This window comes from Panthera onca, chromosome D4 (assembly GCF_046562875.1).
Source record: "Panthera onca isolate mPanOnc1 chromosome D4, mPanOnc1 haplotype 2, whole genome shotgun sequence".
In the NCBI taxonomy this organism is placed as follows: domain Eukaryota; kingdom Metazoa; phylum Chordata; class Mammalia; order Carnivora; family Felidae; genus Panthera; species Panthera onca.
Window position 1 is genome coordinate 72,118,768 of NC_138351.1, and position 20,760 is coordinate 72,139,527.

A 20,760-nucleotide genomic window follows, 5' to 3' on the forward strand; every position below is an offset into this window, starting at 1 on the left:
TGGGAGAAAGGTATATGTATGTGGGAGTGCCTTTCTGCTCTAGTGCCAAGCCTACACCGAGGAAATTACGGGACCCCTATGGTGCACTGTTTTGTCCTGGTATCATTTTATCTTTATCACCCCTATCTTTTTATATTCTTTTATCCTTTTCATGTATTTCTAATTCACGTTGTCTTGCCCTATCATATTTTGTGTGGACGGATGTATGTATCAAGAGCATGATAACCAAAACTCCGAAAAGAAGCAGGCAAGTGAGATTTTATTCTTAAAGACTCATGCTATGTGCTCAGGCCTTATCATTTCTGCCAAGCTAAGTCGTTAAGCAATACCCCCTTAAAATATTTTCAATATTCAGAGTACAGAGAATTGCCTGAAAGGTGAATAGTGGGCAGCTAGCCTGTAGTGCAGAAAAGGATATAGAAGTACATATGATGAATATGCCAGATGGCGTCCCTGCTAAAAAACAAAGTGGGAGGGGCATCTGGGTGGCTTAGTGGGTTGAGCATCTGACTTTGGCTCAGGTCATGATCTCACAGTTTGTGAGTTCAAGCCTTGCATCAGGCTTGCTGCTGTCAGCCTGTCAGCACAGAGCCCACTTCGGATCCTCTGTCCCCCTCTCTCTCTGCCCCACCCCTGCTCACGTGCACACGCGCTCTCTCTCTCCCTCTCAAAAAAATAAAATAAATAAAACATTAAAAAAAAGCAAAGGAGGAAAGGTAGAAGACTGGGTTTTAATGAAAGCCAAAGAGAGGATGAGCACTGAAGAACTCGTTTCACATACAGTTTGAGACAGACACTGTTAACTCATTTCATGGACAGAAACCCTGGGGCTTAGAAAGGTTGTGCAGCATGCACACACCCAAAGCCTCACAGCCCAGAAATAAGGGAGCTGACACCTGAACCAGGCCCCGCGCCAGGCCGTGCTCTTTCTGCAGACTAGCCCCCTGCGTGAACACAAAGTAAGGAGAGAAAGGGCTTAGAGTTTTCTTAAGCAAAAGTTTCAGACAGTCCTGAAGACAGCAGCATGGAAGTCAGAGGTCCTACAGGGTAACTAATTTCCCCAAACTCTGAAACAGAGAATCCTGCACCACCGCTCTCCTCTGTAGAAAACTGTAATGATGTGTTCCTAGTTCTGATGTACATTACATGTACATTACACATCCTTGAGCTGTCTAATAGATAGCCCAGACTAGTAGCTGCATCTATTCAAGAAGAAAGAAAGAAAATAAGGCAGAAAATTAACTGCCTTCTCCTAAAGCATTTCAGACCTGTCTAGTTGGGAGGCTTTTGTCGAACCTATTCTCACACGATAGGAGCCCTTTATGAAATGGCATATGGTGACTTAACTCTAAAAAAACAAGGGCTAAGCAATACTACCTCAAAGGATATCAATCAGCTGTCTCGTGGGAGTGAAGTCCTAAAATGACATTTATAAGACTTAACCTCCCAGCTTATTTACCAAACTGCACAAATCATGGGGAGAGCTAGACAAGATGACAAGACATCTTGAATAATTCCATTCAGTCCCTAAGCGAGTAAGCCAGCTCACTTAGACATGTTGGTCCCCTGCTTTCCCAGAGCCTCACAATGCCAACCACAGCACTAACTGGATTTCTATAGAAATTCATCTCTCTCCAAACTCTCCCAAGCATTTGGATGCCTGTCCTGTAGTTCTTCCAATCTGCCATCAACCCAGCTCTCCGCTTCCTTTGCTTGAGCTGGAAGACTGTGCTCCAGCCACAGAGTGATGGGGGTTGGCCCCATTGAACCCAGCTACCCTTGGGTCATTACTGTTGCCCCTCCTCTCCTCTTCATTCTCTGTCCTAGGCATCTCTTCTGATCTGTGCCATTCTTCACAAAACCACAAACCACCTCTCATGCCCCTCACTTGCACAAGATCAGCTGTCACTTACTTATTTACTGGTCCATTCATCTATTCCCCTGTAGTCATTGGGTATGAATTACCTCATTATCCCTCCCTACAATTCAAAACAGATGTACAAAACACAATCCACAAATAAGAGAGCTACATCGGCTCATTTCTCCTGCGCCAGATTATTAGAGAAATAACCAATAACCAACAAAAATAGGAACTATCCTGAAATCAGCCCTAGAAGCCATAGATGGAACCCCTGGCTTAAATTTTCAGAAAAATAGACTAGAAAGAATCAATATGGGAAGCTGACGGATGGACGAAGCTACAATATCCCCTTCATGCAAAACTACACTTTTTTTTGGACAGAAAATAAGCAAAAGAGACCCTAACAGACTCATAATGACGCTCCTAGTTCAGAGGAATGAGAGTTGGATGGAACAAAGCCAGGAAGCATTGGAGTACATTTAAATTACACTCACTCCTTAAAAGGGGTTCCTGGCTTCAGCTGAACAAGTTATCTCTGGCTGTATTTACTTCTGATTTACATGTGGCCATGAGGACTGCCCCCAGAAAACATGTCAGGGGGAAACCTCTACCAGCTGGCTTCTGACATGGCCAACGTTGCTAAGTGACAATGACCTTATTACTAACTGCTGAGTGCCACACCAAATACCTAAAAGAAAGTCTGGTTCTGAGGCGAACTCCCCTTTGTTTACTTCTGTAGCCGATGCTGGCTCCCTCGGCCTCAAAGGAAGATGAATTTCTAATTGGCAAATTAATCTACTATAAATCTAACCATTTTCCTCCATCTGGACTTGAGTCAAACAGTGACTCATTTCAGTCTCTTGAAAGAACACGGGGCAATACCCGATACTGCATATGCATAGACCTCCCTCTCTACGGATAAGCAACACAGAAAAATCCAAACCCACCAGGCAAATGAAAAATATTATGCTTCAAGAGAAGGGAAGATTCTAGGATAGAGCAAATATTTACTTAATAATAAGTGTACTACATTAAAAAAAACTTTAAAAATTATGTGATCAGAATGAGCCTGCATTAACCAAAAAAAAAAGAAAAAAGAAAAAATTCTGAATTATGAACTTAAATGAAGGCAGTCAATAAATCAGAAAACAGAATAAAAATAAAGCAAAAAATAGTTTTTGTGAAGCAGAAAATGAAGCTGGGGCGGTGGGGGCGGGGCGGCTTACAGGGGTAAAGATTTCAAAGTTGTCATCCCCAAAACATATCAGATGAACAAAAAGTACTAAAGGGGGAAAGAAGGCATCAATGCTAAAACCAGGAAAGAATAAATTTATTCTCAAAGTTTTAGAAAAGTGGTACACATAAATAGAAGCTTTTAGATGAAGAAGGAAATTTTTTCAGGCTTGAAATTTGTGGTATCCTTCTGCAGAGAGCTCTACAGTCTGGCAGAAACCAAGCAGAAAAAAACTCTGAACCTCAAACCTGGAGGAACAAGAAGATGTGATATAGGGAGGTCAGAGCTATAGCTTGTCTTAGTATTTATTCCCCCTACCAAAGCTAACCACCATCTGAAGCCAGGCTTGTATCACCTAAGGACTAAGACTCTGCTCTCGAATCTGAGCAGATGAAAACATTTAGCAGTAGTAACATCAGAAAGATGACATTGCACCCACTGAAACAAAAGCAGGATACTTAGAAACTGCTAATTCAAAATGCAGTAGTAGAAGGATTGGAATATCTAGTTAAGAAACTTGCCCAAAATGTAGAGCAAAAAACAAAGGAAAAGAGAACAGTAAGAAGGAAAATGGTAGAGGAGCAGCCCAGGAGATCCAAAGGCTAAATCGAAAGCAATTCCAGAATGAAAGAATAAAGGAAACAGGGTGGGGAGGGGTGGGGGAGGGGAGGGTCACATACCTGGAAACATTACCTAAAGTAGAAAGGCTTAAGTTTGTTGACTGTTAGGGTCTACTGAGTGCCTGCCTATCTGCCCACCTGATTTTAATATGCCCACATTAAGCACACCATCATGGAAACTTTTTAAACAGTAGGGATAGAAAAAAAATACTGTGACCAGTCAGAAATTGGGGGGGGGGGGGTGAGGGGGAGGGTTGGTGAGGGAGGCTCATAAACAAAGAATTAGGGATCAGAAAGTCTTTGGACTTCTCAACAGCAACCAGGAAGCTAGAAGACAATGAGGCAAGTGATTTACAACCTCCAATTCTATTGGAGGATGTTCTTTGGCAAAACAGGGAGGAAAATGAGAAAAAGAAAGGCATGTAATACAGGAATAGGAGTGTAAAACAAAAGGAATTTCTGGCATAAATGGATGACAGGTAATAGGACTCAAAAAGCAGCCTTGATGGAATAACTGTCCACCTGGATCTATTGAGAGGAGACTTCTAGAACTGACAGATTTTAGGATTGAATGAGTACACAGAATGCTAAGCACACAGAAGACTAAGTAAATATAAAAAGAATGATTAAAACTTTTTTCCTCTTGTAAGAATTTGCAGAAGAGGAAAAAGGACTCTTTTTCTAAAATTCTAGATGGCTCAACTATTAACATTAACAAGGTCATGATGGCATTAACACTGAGTAGTGGCCTAATCAAAATCACGACCTAACTATATTAGGATGGAGAGGTATAGATGGGAATATGTGTAAGGCACATCTTCCACGTGGGATATATATAAGTATTTAAAACTGATATGTCAAAAAGTAGAAGTAAAAAATCTCAGAGGTGCAATGCAAATACTGAACAAAGTAACTAAAATAATTAAAAATGCTAGCTATGGCAAGGGTAAAATGGTAGGGAGAAAGGAATTCCTTTTCTTGAGCAAGCCTCATACAGCTGCTTGATACTTTACATCACAAACATGTAAAACTTTAGGGGCACCTGGGTGGCTCGGTCAGTTAAGTGTCCAACTCTTGATTTCGGCTCAGGTCATGATCTCACAGTCATGGGATCAAGCCCCGCGTCAGGCTCTGCACTGACAGCACAGAGCCTGCTTGGGATTCTCTCTCTCCCTCTTTCTCTCTCTGCCCCTGCCCCGCTTATTCTCTGTGTTTCTCAAAATAAATAAACATTAAAAAAAAAAAAAAAAAAAAAAAACGCAACCATGTGTAACCTTAAAAAATAAAAGCAAAAAAAATAAGAAGAAGAAAAATAGTATCACCGCTGACACTGTAAGTTTAAAACTACAGCAGGCAGAAATGCCACTACAGAAAATCAAGTTGACGCCATGGAAGATGAGCTTGAGAAAAATCACACGCACTTATAATAATAGAATTTACTAGACTCCTTAGACGTTATGGCTAGGGAGCACTGAAAGTAGAGATCCAATTTAAGGATAATTGGTATATCTGAGAAGGACAAATGGCACAACAGTGATTTCACAATAAAAGCAAACTTTTCTTAAAAGATGTTAAATTCGTAGACTTAAAGAGCTCACCACAAAAAACAGATGAGACAGACTAAATCAAAATTTAAAACTTCTGTGCAAAGGACAAAAACAAAAAGTGACAATACAGGGACGCCTGGGTGGCTCAGTTGGTTAAGCTTCTGACTTTGGCCCAGGTCATGATCTCACGGTTTGTGAGTTCGAGCCCCGCATTGGGCTCTGCGCTAACATCACAGAGCCTGCTTCAGATCTGCTGTCTCCTTCGCTCTCTGCCCCTCCCCCACTAACACTCTCTCAAAAATAAACATTAAAAAAAAAAAAAGTAAAAATACAGTCCACGGAATGGGAGAAAATATTTTAAATCCTAAATCTAAAAAGGGGTTAATATCCAGAATACATAAAGAACTCCTACAATACAACTCAACAAAAAAAATCCAACAACCCAATTAAAACATGAATAAAAAACTTGAACATTTCTCCATATACAAATGGCCAAAAGACACAGGCCAATACAGTCAACATCTGAATAATGAGGGGAAGCAAATCAAAACTACAAGATACCACCTCAGATCCGTTAGAATGACTGCTACCAAAACAGCAGAAAATAAGTATTAGCAGGGATGTGAAGAAATTGGAGCCTTTATTTTACTGCTGATGATACTGTATGTGCTGCTGGTAAAATGGCTCAGCTCAGGATGGTGGTTCCTCAAAAAGTTAAACATGGAATTCTCATATGACCCAGCAATTCCACTTCTGGATATATAACCAAAAGTTGAGGGCGTCCAGGAAGCTCAGTCAGTTGAGTGTCCGACTCCAGCTCAGGTCATGATCATGCAGTTTGTGAGTTCAAGCCCCCCATCGGGCTTGCTGCTGTTAGTGCAGAGCCCTCTTCAGATCCTCTGTCCCTCTCTCTCTGCCCCTTCCCCACTTGTGCTCTCTCAAAAATCAATAAAACATTAAAAAAAAAAAAAAAAAAAAGGAATCAGGGCACCTGGGTGGCTCAGTCAGTTGGGCATCCGACTTTGGCTCGGGTCATGATCTCGCAGTCCGTGAGTTCGAGCCCCACGTTGGGCTCTGTGCTGACAGCTCAGAGCCTGAAGCCTGCTTTGGATTCTGTGTCTCCCTCTATCTCTGCCCCTCCCCTGCTCATGCTTTGTCTCTCTCTGTCTCAAAAGTAAATAAAAACATTAAAAAAATAAAAAAAAAAAATTAAAAAAAAAAGAACTGAAAACAGGGTCTTAAAGAGATACTGGTTCACCCATGTTCGTAGCAACATTATTCACAATAGCTAAAAAGTGGAAGCAACTCAAGGATCCATCAACAAGTGAATGGATGAACAGTGTGGTATAGAAATACCATGAAATAGTATTCAGCCTTAAAAAAGAAGAAAATTCTGACACATATTACAACATGGATAAACCTTGAGGGCATTATGCTAAGTGAAATAAGCCAGTAACAAAAAGACAAGTACTTTGTGATTCCACTTATATGAGACACCTAGGGTAGTCAAATTCACAGAGGGAATAGTGGTTCCTAGACCTAGAGTAGTCAAATTCATAGAGGGAATAGAGTGGAAGGGTGGTTACCAGGGTCTAGGAGAGGAGGGAATGGGACTTGTTGTTTAACGGGTACCGAGTTTCAGTTTTGCAAGATGAAAAGAGTTCTGGAGATCTGTCAACAATGTGAATATACTTAAACACTACCTAAACTTGAAAATGGTTAAGATAGTAAATTTTATGTTATATATATAGGTGACCACAATTAAAAAGCGGGGGGGGGGGGGGGGGGGGGCGGGGAAGAGCTCACCACATTCCAGGAAAAATATGAAGTGCGTTACCTACAATCAAAACACAAGTTTGTTAAGTTAGTAGACTGCAAGAGTTAAAAGAATTCCCATTTAAAAAAAAAAAAATCCAATTGATGAAAAAGAATCAAATCACAGGGGGCAAAAATGGACTGGACGTAGCCACCCATTGGTGGCTCACCTTCTCTTGTGACCCACCCTGGCCACAAGAAAGACAAGATGGTAACAACTTTCATGATTTTGTCAGAAATATAGGATGACTCAAAAAGCATGCGTTCACCCAAACCGTCATTTACTTGCAACAGCAAGAACAAGGCACTCTTATTCAATGGAATCAGGATCTATTTCACCCTGAAAAATCCACTTGATGACATAATGCAACCAATCATGTGAAACATCAAAATAATGTGCTCAGGAGAGTCAGCATAAGCGGTGTCCGTGTCAACACAGAATACCTGTGACCATAACAGGACCAAAAAAAAAAATGGAGTTATTAAAACTATTAAAAGAAAAGCTACATAATTGAAAGGCATATAAACTGGAATGAATATAAACTGAAATGCATATAAACCATAATAAAAAACTCCAGAAAATCACAAGAAAAAGGAAAACATTCTTCACCTTTTGAGAGTCAATCAATACTTCTTATTTCTAAAGTCAATAAAAGGAGAATTTCAGCCTCAAAACGCCTATAAAGGGTGCCTATGGGGCCATGCTATGTTTTTTATCTGAACTTTCTATCCTTACCACTGCTTCCCATAAAACCAGTGAGGCAAATGGTCCAGCTGGGACGAAGAAAGCTGTGATCACTCTCAGTCCATCTGCTTCGCATGCAGAGTTAGAACAAAGAAATCAGAAAAGCACTTGAGAAACCAAATCATTTCCTCATGTTTTGTTTTAAAATACATCTCTACCTGTGGCAGCAGAAACTCTCCTCTCCTCTTCAAAGTATCAGGCCCAAGATCTTGCTTCAATATATTCACTGAAGACAATATATTTCGTGTTCTGAAGTCTTTTCCTACATATAGGATCAGTTTTTCCATTTGCTTCTCCAGCTTTTCAATCAGACCTTTCATTCTACATTTGGCCTAAAAGTCTATCATTCTTTCCATATGGCACCCAGCTGACGCATTCCAAGGAAGGAATACACGCTGCCTGCAGGAGGAGAAACAAAAGCATCACAATCGCCCTATTTTACATGGATCTTATCAGTTCAGAGTCCAGTATTCTACATATTGAAGAGACTGGCCCAAAATTATTTTAAAAAACGCACCGTGCTGATTTCAAATGCTATATAGTGGCATACAGTTTTCACTTGTGAACAGTGTTCTTGACTGGGAGGGACACTATCCTGAAATGTGTCAAAAGAACTAGGAATTGTCAGAACACAATTGGCAGAAAAATCTCAGAATCGTTGTCACTACTAAGGCGAGAGATGTGTTGGCCATACTCTGTATATAGTCTCAGACTCAAGCTAGTTTGTGTCCTATTCTTGGAAAATGGGGGAGGGGGGGTAGTTTAGTAATAGTGGATCAGGAATGGGCTAGAATTACAGACTTCAGAGTTAGAGAAAAATGGTAAGTGAGTGTGTTCAATCACGAGAGAGCAGGGAGAGAAGGGATGGAAATGAAGGAAGAAAAGTCAACTAAAAAGACTAAGAAAATCCTCTTGAGAGGTAGGACAAATTTGTCTTTGGATAAGGGACAGACTTAAATTTTTTTTTTTTTTAACGTTTATTTATTTTTGAGACAGAGAGAGACAGAGCATGAACGGGGGAGGGGCAGAGAGAGAGGGAGACACAGAACTGGAAGCAGGCTCCAGGCTCTGAGCCATCAGACCAGAGCCCGACGCAGGGCTCGAACTCACAGTCTGTGAGATCGTGACCTGAGCTGAAGTCGGACACTCAACCGACTGAGCCACCCAGGCGCCCTGGACAAGGGACAGACTTATTGCTACCCTGTTTCTTTCCACAGCCCAACGCCCACAATGTCTAAGCTCTTGGTCTTGCTATCTCACACCAGGACCCTCAGTCATTTGTATAGAACATCCACACTAGTGCAAAGACTAATGGGATTTAGGATTTGCATCCAAGGGAGGAAATACCCTGAAGCATAGCACAGATAAATTTTACTGAGGAATGTTTCAGGAGAGAGCCTCTGCGCCAAGCTGGAGTATTCACAGTATGTAAGTTTCAAGACAAGGAGAATTACAACCTCTATAACCAAGCCTCGGGCCAAGCTGGACTCCACAAAATACACCCAATGGAGGAGACAGAAGATATTTTCTTCTAAGAGCAAGTGCATGTTTCTAAAATCAGAATTCCCAAAAGGCTTAGAAGGAATGGGAGCATACATATTCATATTAGTGGAGGTGAGGGGAAGGGAAAAAGGGAAGAAAAGAGAGTAAATCGGAGAGGGGGCAAAGTATCCAAACAGCTGGCCAGAATATACAAGTCTATGGCTATGATAAGAAAAGTGATTCCGCCCAGAATAACAGTTTGTAACAGCAAAAGTTACTGTCAATGGGGGCATCTAGGAATTTATACCGTGTAAAGAATTAATACTAAGGGCAAAGATTTTGCTACAAGGATACTTAATGGACTATCATATACGAATGGCAAATTTCAGAAACAATCTAAACACTCAGTACTACAATACTTGCCAATCAAGTTATGAAAACAATGTTTACATACGATTTAACTTTATATGATAAAAATGTATACAATTTTTATACCATAAAAATTAAATTGTATTGAAATTATATATCTATATATCCTCCCATTTTGAAAAGCATACAAAGATAATACATATATATTTATTAAGCCCTGAGGTGGTACTGATCACTCAGAATATCCTGTTTTGCCAGAAAATAAGACAGCACTCAAAGAATCATGGGCACATGTTAAAAGAACAAGGAAATTTGCTTGAAGGGCACCCTCCCGACCCAAAATAAAAATTTTAAGCTTCAAAATAAATGACAATAACAGATTTATAACCCTTTAAAGGTTAAATTTATAACCTTTTAAATAAAATAGAAATGATGAGTTCATTTTAATATAAATAAACTAATAGAGGATTGGCAAGAAATGAGATATTGACATAGACCCAAAAACTTTCCCACAAGATTCTCATTAATTACAAAGGAAAATCCGTAACTTTGTAGTGGAGAAGTCTGGAAGACACCACCTTAATCAAGTCATCAAAGTGAACATCACGGGAAATTGAAATAAATTGACATGTGCCGCCTCACAGGACCCGATAAGAAGAACAGAGCATCACTTCTGTGACACTCCTGTCCAAGTTTCAAAATCTGAACCTAATCAGAAGGATACACGGGTCCAACCCAACCCAAGCGACATGCTACAAAATAACTTTCCTATAACCTCTAAAAGATCAGGTCACAAAAGGGGGAAAAACACCAAGAAACTGTTCCATGTTAAAGGACACGAAAAAGAGACATGAGAAACTAATACAAACCAAGATTCAGGATTGGATCCTTTGCTTTAAAGGATCTTATTGAGACAACCTGGGGAAAATTCGGAGCGATCTGAAAATCAGCTGACATATAATGATAATGATGATGTTCGTTTCCTAATTTTGATGGTGGTTTTGTGACTACATGAAGAACATCTTTGTATGCAGGGAAATATAAAGTATTTGAGGTGTTAAGGCATCATGTCAGCAATTCACTCTTAACTGACTCAGTGAGATAAAAGTTCCCTTCGTACTTCTGTACTCTATTTGCAACTTTTCTGTAAGTCTGAAAGGGAGGTGGGGGGGAGGTGGGGGAAGCAGGAGCAGCAGAAGCCCCGCCATAGAAAAGAAAATGTGTTTAATTGGAAATGTGTTTAAAGGAAGTGTTCCTGTGTCACCGTTTAACATACAAATAGACACGCCCGAGAAGAAATTGAATTTTTCAAAATTTAATCTGGTCAGGAGTCATTGTTACAAATTACATGACTACCCCAGACACACATGCGCCTGATTTTAGAGAAGACAGGAAAAGACGTCTCAGACAAATGGCTGAGTAGAAGAGGCACGTTGCCAAAAGTCAAATAGGTCTTTTGAAAAAGGAGAAGTCTGGACCACAGCAAACAGTGCAGGCAGCATCATACCACCAAGCTTTGCTTTATTTTCAAAGCGAAAGAAGTTATAGTATCAAAGAGATACATTTACATGCAACACAAAACAAAGAAACAGGCAGATATCCCAGCAATGTGGCCTTAAGATGTCTTCTGTGTCCAGGATATAGGGAAAATGTGACAAGGGACCACATTCTTTGAAGATGGTGGATTATGAAATTTCTTCTGCCTACCAGCAAGAATAATCGCTTCCAGATGCTGTTTGGCCCACAACGTGCTATTCAAAAATACGAACGTGTTATTTATTTTCGAATTTCCAAGAGCCAAATAAGAAACCTAGTTTCCTTCACTAATTTCTAATTAAACTAGAGGTAAGTTACCTTTGGGGAAAAGGAAGGAAAAAAAAAAAAAAAAAAACCCTGTACGTCCTAAGTCTAGACTTAGACATCCTGCCCAAAGTTTTGAGGAGGGGAAAAAAATAAAGGCCGTTGAATACAATACCAGTTATCTACTTTGCCATGGGAAAAATGAGGCGCTTAATTTAATTTCCTTTCCTGCCCTCCACATACACCACTTTCCCTCAGCGAAGTCCCTCCTGGCAATATCTCTTTAAAACAGACTTCTTTAGAACAGTAAGTATAGAGGGAAACCTCGAGAACACTGCTATTGTGCTACAGCGTGAATTATTCCCAGCTGGGCTGAGGATATGTAAATACCTTCCTTTCCTGAGAATTCACGAAGGTGTTTCTGCCAACTTGAGAGGTCAGTGAGGAAACGCTGGCCTCGTTCATTAATACAATTTTATGAGTAACATTTCAAGTATTATCATCTCTGTTGAAGAAATCAGGAATGTGAAGCAAAGGGAATTAAATGGTCCTGCTCAGTTCACAATGATTTAGTAACTATGAAAACAAACAAACAAAAAAGGGCCCCTCCCTAACTTACATGAGTGGTAGTCTAACTCTTGTCCTTTTATGAAAGGGTTTTAAGTGTGACAGTGGATATCTTTAAAAAATTATTTGTGAAGCTGTTTATCACGAAAGCAGCAGAAAATGGAAAGGAAAAGAAGCCTTTTTCATAAACTGCAACGAGATAATAAAACCACAAAGTAGCCGCAAAACCCCAATGCCTGAGATGTGACCTGAAAACCAGCTGGAGACCTAAAAACAGCTGTGAGATACCACTTGAAAGACTTCTGACCATCTAACCATCAGCCTGAAAAATGCTGTCCTACTTGTCCAGAAACATCACAGGGGGAAATCCAAATATGTAAAGAATGGACAGTGTCATTCAGAACAAGTCTCATTAATGTAGAAAGGTATTGTATGGCTAAGCCAAAGAGAAGAGAAAGCAGCATAAAATTTAAAAGAGAATTCTGGTATAAAAGGAAGCAGAAAAAGAAAAACGGTTTTGCTAAACTGATGTTACCTGAAAAATCTGGGAGAAGGAAAAACAACCAACCAGACTCGGCGGCTGCAGTTTCTACCTGACCAAGAATTTCCTGGGGCTTAAAAAGGAAGGAGTGTGCTGTAGGGCCGGGGTTAGTGTGGTTGCTGTTTTCAGCCAAGTCATGGAGATAAAATAAGCAGGCATATCTATAAATCCTTTGTGTTCCAAGATTTCTTCATTTTACCCTACTGTGGTTCTGGGCTCCCGGAAACTGAGTGTGGTGTGCTCAGTCCACGGCAAAGGAGCGGCTCCAGAGGGAAGAGGAAACGGTCACCTCTCTCAAGAGCCATCCCTGTTTGAGTGGTGGCTGTGGAGGCGACCGGGATGACAAGCAAGGACTCTTCTCCTGCTGGGGCCTGATGGTTTCGTTTTGGAGCCTGATCTCAGATCCATGTTACATGAACTCCTCTCAGCTGGAGTCTGTAGCACCACACTGATTTCTTTTGGCCCCAATCCCGCATTGCAGCTGTTTGTACTTATTTGAGGTATGGTGTATTTTGAAACAAAATGAACCAGATTTCCCCTACTGCCTATGTCAGTGCCTGGTAATGGAAAACATTAACTCTTCTACAACCAGGATACTGACAATTGTAGTGCACCCACTATATGCAGGAAAATACAAAGGAGACAGGGACCCAGAGCTGGGAGAGGTTCTCAGACGAGCTTATTTCAAAGCAAAGGGCAGATATTCCATCACTTACATAGTTTCTGGACCCTATCCATCTCCAAACGAGTTTCATCCAGCTTGCAGAAGGTTCTATAAGAACAGGAGTCATAAGTTTGAATGATTATATGCCAACAGATTGGACAATCTAGAAGAAACAGATGTATTCCTAGAAACATGCAACCTACCAAGATGGAATCATAAAGAAATAGAAAATTTGAGCAGACCCCACGTGAGCAAGGAAATAGCAACAGGAATCAAAAACCTCCCTACAAAGAAAAGGCCAGGACTAGATAGTTTTGCTGATGAATTCTACCAAACACTGAGAAAAGAATGAATGCCAATCCTTCCCAAACACTTCCAAAAAAACTGTACTCCCAAGCTCATCTTACAAGGCCAACATTACCCAGATACCAAAGCCATGTTAAGGACACTACAAAAGCACATAAGCCAATATCCCTGATAAACACAGGTGAAAAAATTCTCAAAATGTTAGCAAACCCAATTCAACGGCACATTAAAAGGATCATACACCATGATCAAGTGGGATTTAACACTGGGATGCAAGGAGGGTTCAATGTCCACAAATCAGTAAGCATCATGCAACCACATTTATAAAGGATAAAAATGATCCTCTCAACAGATGCAGAAAAAGAATTTGACAAAATCTACATCTGTTCATAACAAAAACTCTCAACAAATTGGGAATAGAAGGAACACACCTCAAAATAATAAAGTCCACGTATGACGAACCCACAACTAACATTATTATGCTTGACAATGAAAGGTTGAAAGTTTCCTCACTAAGATAAGGAACAAGGCAAGGATGCCCACTCTCACCACTCCTATATATAGTACTGGAAGTTCTAATTAAGGCAATTAGGCAAAAAGACAAAAGGCATCCAAGTCAGAAAGGAAGGAAAGTTGTCTCTATTTGCAGATGATGTAAACTTATACACAGAAAATCTGAACGACTCCACCAAAAATCTGTTAGAATAAATTCAGTAAAGTTGCAGGATATAAAATGAGTAAACAAAAATCGTTTGTCTCTACATATGAACAACCAACTACCTCAAAAAAACAAAGAAAACAACCCCATTTATAATGGCATCAAAAACAACAAAATGCTTAAGAATTATTATTTGATGAAGGCAGCAAATACATGCTGAAAATTAGAAGACTGGTGAAAAAAAACTGGGAGACACAAATTAAAGATATCCTGTGTTTGAGGATAAGGATAAATATTATTAAAATGTCCACACTACCGAAAGCCATTAACAATTCAATCTAACAATTCAATGCATTCTCTATCAATATTACTATAGCATTTTTCGAAGCAATAGAAAAAAATTCTAAAATTCATATGGAACCACAAAAGACCCAAATAGCCATAGCAGTCCTGAGAAAGAACAATAAACAGAGGCACACAATTCCTGATTTCAAACTTTATTACAAGCTGCAGTAATCAAAATAATAACACATAAAAACAAACACATAAGCAACTGACACAGAATTAAGGCTTGAGAAATAAGACCACAATTAATGATTAATTATGATCAGTTAATATACGACAAGGAATCTAAGAATACACAGTGGGAGCAAGGAGTCTTTTCAACTAAGAAATTTGGTGCTAAGAAATTTGGACATCCACATACAAAAATAAGAATAAAACTGTACCCTTGTCTTATACTACTCACAAAAATTAACTCAAAATGAATTAGAGACTTAAATAGAAGACAAAACTGTAAAAGCACTAGACAAAAAAAAACATAAGGGAAAAGCTCCTTGAAATTGGTCTTGGCAACAAATTTTTGGATATGATACCAAAAGCACAAACAATAAAAGCAAAAATAAACAAGTGGGACTACCTCAAACTAAGAAATCTCTGCACAGCAAAAGAAACAAGCAGCAAAATGAAAAGGCACCTACAAAAAAATAATTGGAAAGCATACATCTGATAAGGGAATAATATCTAAAATATATAAGGAACTCATACAACTCAATGACAAAACAAAAAATGTGATTTTAAAAACAGGACTTGAAAAAAAAAAAAGGACTTGAATAGACATTTTTCCAAAGACACACAAATGGCCAATGAATACCTGAAAAGATGCTCAACAGCACTCATCATCAGGGAAATGCAGATCAAAACCACAATGAGATACCAGCTCATGCCTACAGAATGGTTATTATCAGAAAGACAAGAGGCAGTGGAGAAAAAGGAACCCTCATGCACTCTTGGTGGGAATATAAATTGGTACAGTCACTGTGGAAAACAGTATGGAGGTTACTCAATTAAAAATAGAAATACCATATGATCTAGCAATACCACTTCAGGGCTTATATCTAAAGGAAATAAAATCATGATCTCAAAGAAATATATGCACTGCCATTTTTATGGCAACATTAACAATAGCCAAGACATGGAAACAACCTAACTATCCATGGACAGACGAAAGGCTAAAGGAAATGTGTTGTATATATGTACAATGGCATATTATTCAGCCATAAAAAGGGGAAATTCTGCCTTTGGTGACACTGATAGACCCTGAAGGCATTATACTAAGTGATGTATGTCAGACAGGGAAAGACAAATATTGTATGCCCTCACTTACATGTAAAATCTAAAACAGTGAACTCATAGAAATAGTGGGTTGAATGGGGGTTGCCAGGGCCAGAGAGTGAGGGAAATGGGGAGGTGTAGGTCAAAGGGTACAAAATTCCAGCTATAAAATGACTAAGCTCTGGGGATCTGTACAGAGGACTATAACTAACATTCTGTATTATACACTTGAAAGTCATTAAGAGAGTGGATCTTAAATGTTATGACTACCAAAAACAAAAAAAAAGGTAATTATGTGAGATAATGGTTATGTTAACTAACCTTATTACGGTAATCATTTTTCAACATAAAGTTGCAAATCATTATGTTGTATATCCTAAACTTAGATAACGTTATAGGTTGATAATAGCTCAATAAAGCTGGGGCATCAGGGCACCTGGGTGGCTCAGTCGGTTAAGTGTCCAACTCTTGATTCTGGCTCAGGTCATGATCTCATGGTTGGTGGGATGGAACCCCATGTCGGGCTCTGTGCTGACAGTATGGAGCCTGCTTGGGATTCTCTCTCTCTCTCTCTCTCTCTCTCTCTCTCTCTCTCTCGATAAATAAATAAATAAATTTTAAATATATATTTTTTAAAAAATAAGTCAGAGAAAGACAAATATGATTTCATTCACATGTGGAATTTAGGAAACAAACGAGAAAAAGGGAGAGAGAGACAATCAGCAAACAGGCTCCTAACTATAGAGAACAAGCTAGTCACCAAAGGGGAGGCAGGTGGGGGAGTAAGTGACCTAGGTGGAGAGGATTAAGAGTACACTTACCACGATGACCACCGAGTTATGCAGAGAATTGCTGAATCACTATATTGTACACCCGAAACTAGTATCACAATGTATGTTAACTATACCGGAATTAAAATTTAAAACTTAAAAAAAAATAAATAAAATTGTTTTTAAAAATCCATGGTTCTCAGAGGGCCGAGAATCTTAAGCCCGGAACATACACAAGAATGAACACCTCTCCTCACCCCTAACCAGAGCTTTTTAGTAGACTCCAGTCACCTAAATTTTTAAAGTCCTCTTAAGTAATTCTGAAGTAAATCTCTGATTACAAGCCACTGTCTTAAATCAGAGTTCTAGAAAGACATTTGTCTTTATAGACAATGCATTATATTCTACATGTATACTACTGAGCGATCTAATATGATACAAGGTGAGAGCAGAGGTTCCCAAAGCAGGCTTTGCCACAGAATATAAAAACACTGATTCCTGGGCCCTACCTGAGGCTTACTGAATCAGATTCTGTGTGGATGTGAACCAAGAATCCGTATTTTAACAAGTGCCTAAAGTGAGCCTAGGTTGAAAGCCAGATGTGTTAACTACTGTATTAGACTAGTGGTTCTCAAACTACGTATGCAACATTCAGATTTCATTGGAGGGTTTGTTCAAACACCAGATGGCTGAGCACCAACCTACTGAGTTTCTTATTCAGCAGGTCTGGGATGGGGCAACGATTTGTACTTAGTAACACATTCTCAAGTGATGCTGGTGGGGCTGACCAGGGACTCCACTTTGAGAATCACTCACTGAACTGTTCTTTTAATATATTAGTTACCTCAACGGGTCTTTGATACAACTAGAAAGTAGATAACTTAGGACTCCAGTCTCTGGTAAACCAGTGTCTGAAGTATAAGTGTTCAGAGCTATTGATTAAAAAAACAGGCTCATGATACTAGGCATAAAAAGCAAATTTGGTCTTTTCTTTAAAAAAACTAAAATAAGTTACACTGTAATCCAAACTGAGGACTACTTGCCAGCATCACCTTGATTCCAAAATCAAACAAAGACCCACTAAAAAGGAGAATTACAAGCAAATATCCCTGATGAACGTAGATGCAAAAATTCTCAACAAGATATTAACAAATTCAATCCAACAGTACATGAAAAGAATTATTCACCATGATCAAGTGGGATTTATTCCTGGGCTCCAGTATTTACAAATTTTATTCCTGGGTTCAATATTTACAAATCAGTCAATGTGATACACCACATTAATAAAAGAAAGGATAAGAACCATATGATCCTGTCAATGAGTGCAAAAAAAAGCATTTGACAAAACACAGAATGCATTCTTGATAAAAAAAAAAAAAAAAAAAACCCTCAACAAAGTAAGGATAGATGGAACATCATAAAGGTCATATATGAAAGAACCACAGCTAATATCATCCTTAATGGAGAAAAACTGAGAGCCTTTCCCCTATTCATTTCCCAGGAATAAGACAAGGATGCCCACTCTCACCATTACCATTTAACACAGTACTGGAAGTCTTAGCCTCAGCAATCAGACAACAAAAAGAAATAAAAGGTATGCAAACTGGCAAAGAAGAAATCAAACTTCCACTATTTGCAGATGACAAGATATGTAGAAAATCTGAAAGACTCCACCAAAAAATTGCCAGAATACATGAATTCAGCAAAGTTGCAGAATATAAAAATCAATGTGCAGAAATCTGATGCTTTTCTATACACAAATAATGAAGCAGCAGAAAAAGAAATCAATGAATCACTCCCCAAAACAATAAGATACCTGGGAATAAACCTAACTAAACAGGTAAAAGATCCATACTCTGAAAACTATAGTACACTTATGAAAGAAATTGAAGAGGACACAAAGAAATGGAAAAGCATTCCATCCTTGTGGATTGGAAGAAAAAACATTGTTAAAATATCTATACTACCCAAAGCAATCTACACGTTTAATGCACTCCCTATCAAAATACCACCAACATTTTTCACAAAGGTAGAACAAACAATCCTAAAATAAGTATGGAACCACAAAAGACCCAGTAATAGCCAAATAAATCCTTCAAAAAAAAAAAAAAAAAAAAAAAAAAAGCAAAGCTGGAGGCATCAGATTTCAAGCTATATTACAAAGCTGCAGTCATCAAGACAGTATGATACCAGCACAATTACAGACACCTAGATCAATGGAACAGGACAGAAAATCCAGAAATGGATCCACAACTATATAGTGAACTAACCTTCAACAAAGAAGGAAAGAATATCCAATGGAAAAAAGATGGTCTTTTCAACAAATGGTGCTGGGAAAACTGGATGGCAACATGCAGAAGAATGAAACTGGACCACTTTCTTACATCATACACAAAACTAAACTCAAAATGAATGAAAGACCTCAATGTGAGACAGAAAACCATCAAAATCCTACAGGAGAAGACAGGCAACAACCTCTGACCTCAGCTGCAGCAACTTCTTACTAAGACACGTCACTGAAGGCAAGGGAAGCAAAAGCAAACATGAGCTACTGGGACCCCACCATGGTAAAAAGCTTCTGCACTGCAAAGGAAACAATCAACAAAACTAAAATGCAACTGAAAGAATGGGAGAGGATATCTGCAAATGACATATCGAATAAAGGGTTAGTATCTAAAATCTATAAAGAACTTATCAAACTCAACACCCAAAAGAGAAATAACCCAGTTAAGAAATGGACAGAAGACATGAATAGACACTTTCCAAAGAAGACATCCAGATGGTTAACAGACACATGAAAAGATGCTCAACATCACTCATCATCTGGGAAATACAAATCAAAACCACAATTAGATACCACCTCAAACCTGTCAGAATGGCTAAAATTAACAAGATAAGAAAGGACAGGTGTTTGTGAAGATTTGGAGAAAAGGGAACCCTTTTTCACTGTTGGTGGGAATGCAAACTGGTGTAGTCACTCTGGAGAACAATATGGAGGTTCCTCAAGAAACTAAAAATAGAACTACTCTATGATCCAGCAATTGCACTATTAGGTATTTACACAAAGGATACAAAAATACAGATTTGAAGGGGTACATACACCCCAGTGTTTATAGCAGCATTATCAACAACAGCCAAACTACGGAGAGAGCCCAAATGTTCATCAACTAATGAATGGATAAAGAAGATGTGGTTATATTGGGGCACCTGGGTGGCTCAGTCAGTTAAGCGTCTGACTCTTGATTTTGGCTCAGGTCATGATATCACGGTTTGTGGGTTCGAGCCCTGCATCGGGCTCCTCACTGCCGGTGAGGAGCCTGCTTGGGATTCTGTCTCCCTCTTGCTCTGCCCCTCCCCTTCTCACTCTCTATCTCTCTCTCAAAATAAATAAATAAACATTAAAAAAAAAAGATGTGGTTATATATCTACAATGGAATATTACTCAGCCATCAAAAAGAATGAAATCTTGCCATTTGCAATGTGGAAGGAACTAGAATGTATTATCCTAAGTGAAATAAGTCAATCAGAGAAAGACAAATATATTATTTCACTCATATGTGGGATTTAAGAAACAAAGCAGATGAGGGGCGCCTGGGTGGCGCAGTGGGTTAAGCGTCCGACTTCAGCCAGGTCACGATCTCGTGGTCCATGAGTTCGAGCCCCGCGTCAGGCTCTGGGCTGATGGCTCGGAGCCTGGAGCCTGTTTCCGATTCTGTGTCTCCCTCTCTCTCTGCCCCTCCCCCGTTCATGCTCTGTCTTTCTCTCTGTCCCAAAAATAAAAATAAAAAAAAAAGTTGAAAAAAAAAATTAAAAAAAAAAAAAGAAGTCTATAAACCCTCTTTAAAAAAAAAAAAGAAACAAAGCAGATGAACACATGGGAAGGGAAGGAAAAAAAAGGGAAGAGAGGGGATACAAACCACAAGAGACCCTTAATAATAGAGAACAAACTATGGGTTGTAGGAGGGAGGTGGGTGGGGGATGAACTAGATGGGTGATGTACTAAAGACAGCACTTGTGATGAATCACTGAATTCTACTCCTGAAACCAGTATCGCTCTGTATGTGAACTAAAATTTAAATTTAAAAAAGGGAAAAAAAATGAAGACTACTTTACCTATTCAATTATGAGGACTTCCAGAAATTTTCTTAGGAAGAACCTTTTGAATTA

The 20,760-nt window shown here is 39.1% G+C and overlaps 1 protein-coding gene across 1 annotated transcript in view; it reads right to left on the minus strand.

Annotated features, from left to right (window-relative positions):
- The window catches only part of LPAR1 (lysophosphatidic acid receptor 1), a 359,348-nt gene that overhangs the window by 82,961 nt on the left and 255,627 nt on the right, over positions 1–20,760 (minus strand). Inside the window, exon 10 of the mRNA XM_078436595.2 lies at positions 7,981–8,221. The gene's annotated coding sequence lies outside the window, so the exon portion shown is untranslated. The remainder of the gene's footprint in view (positions 1–7,980; positions 8,222–20,760) is intronic.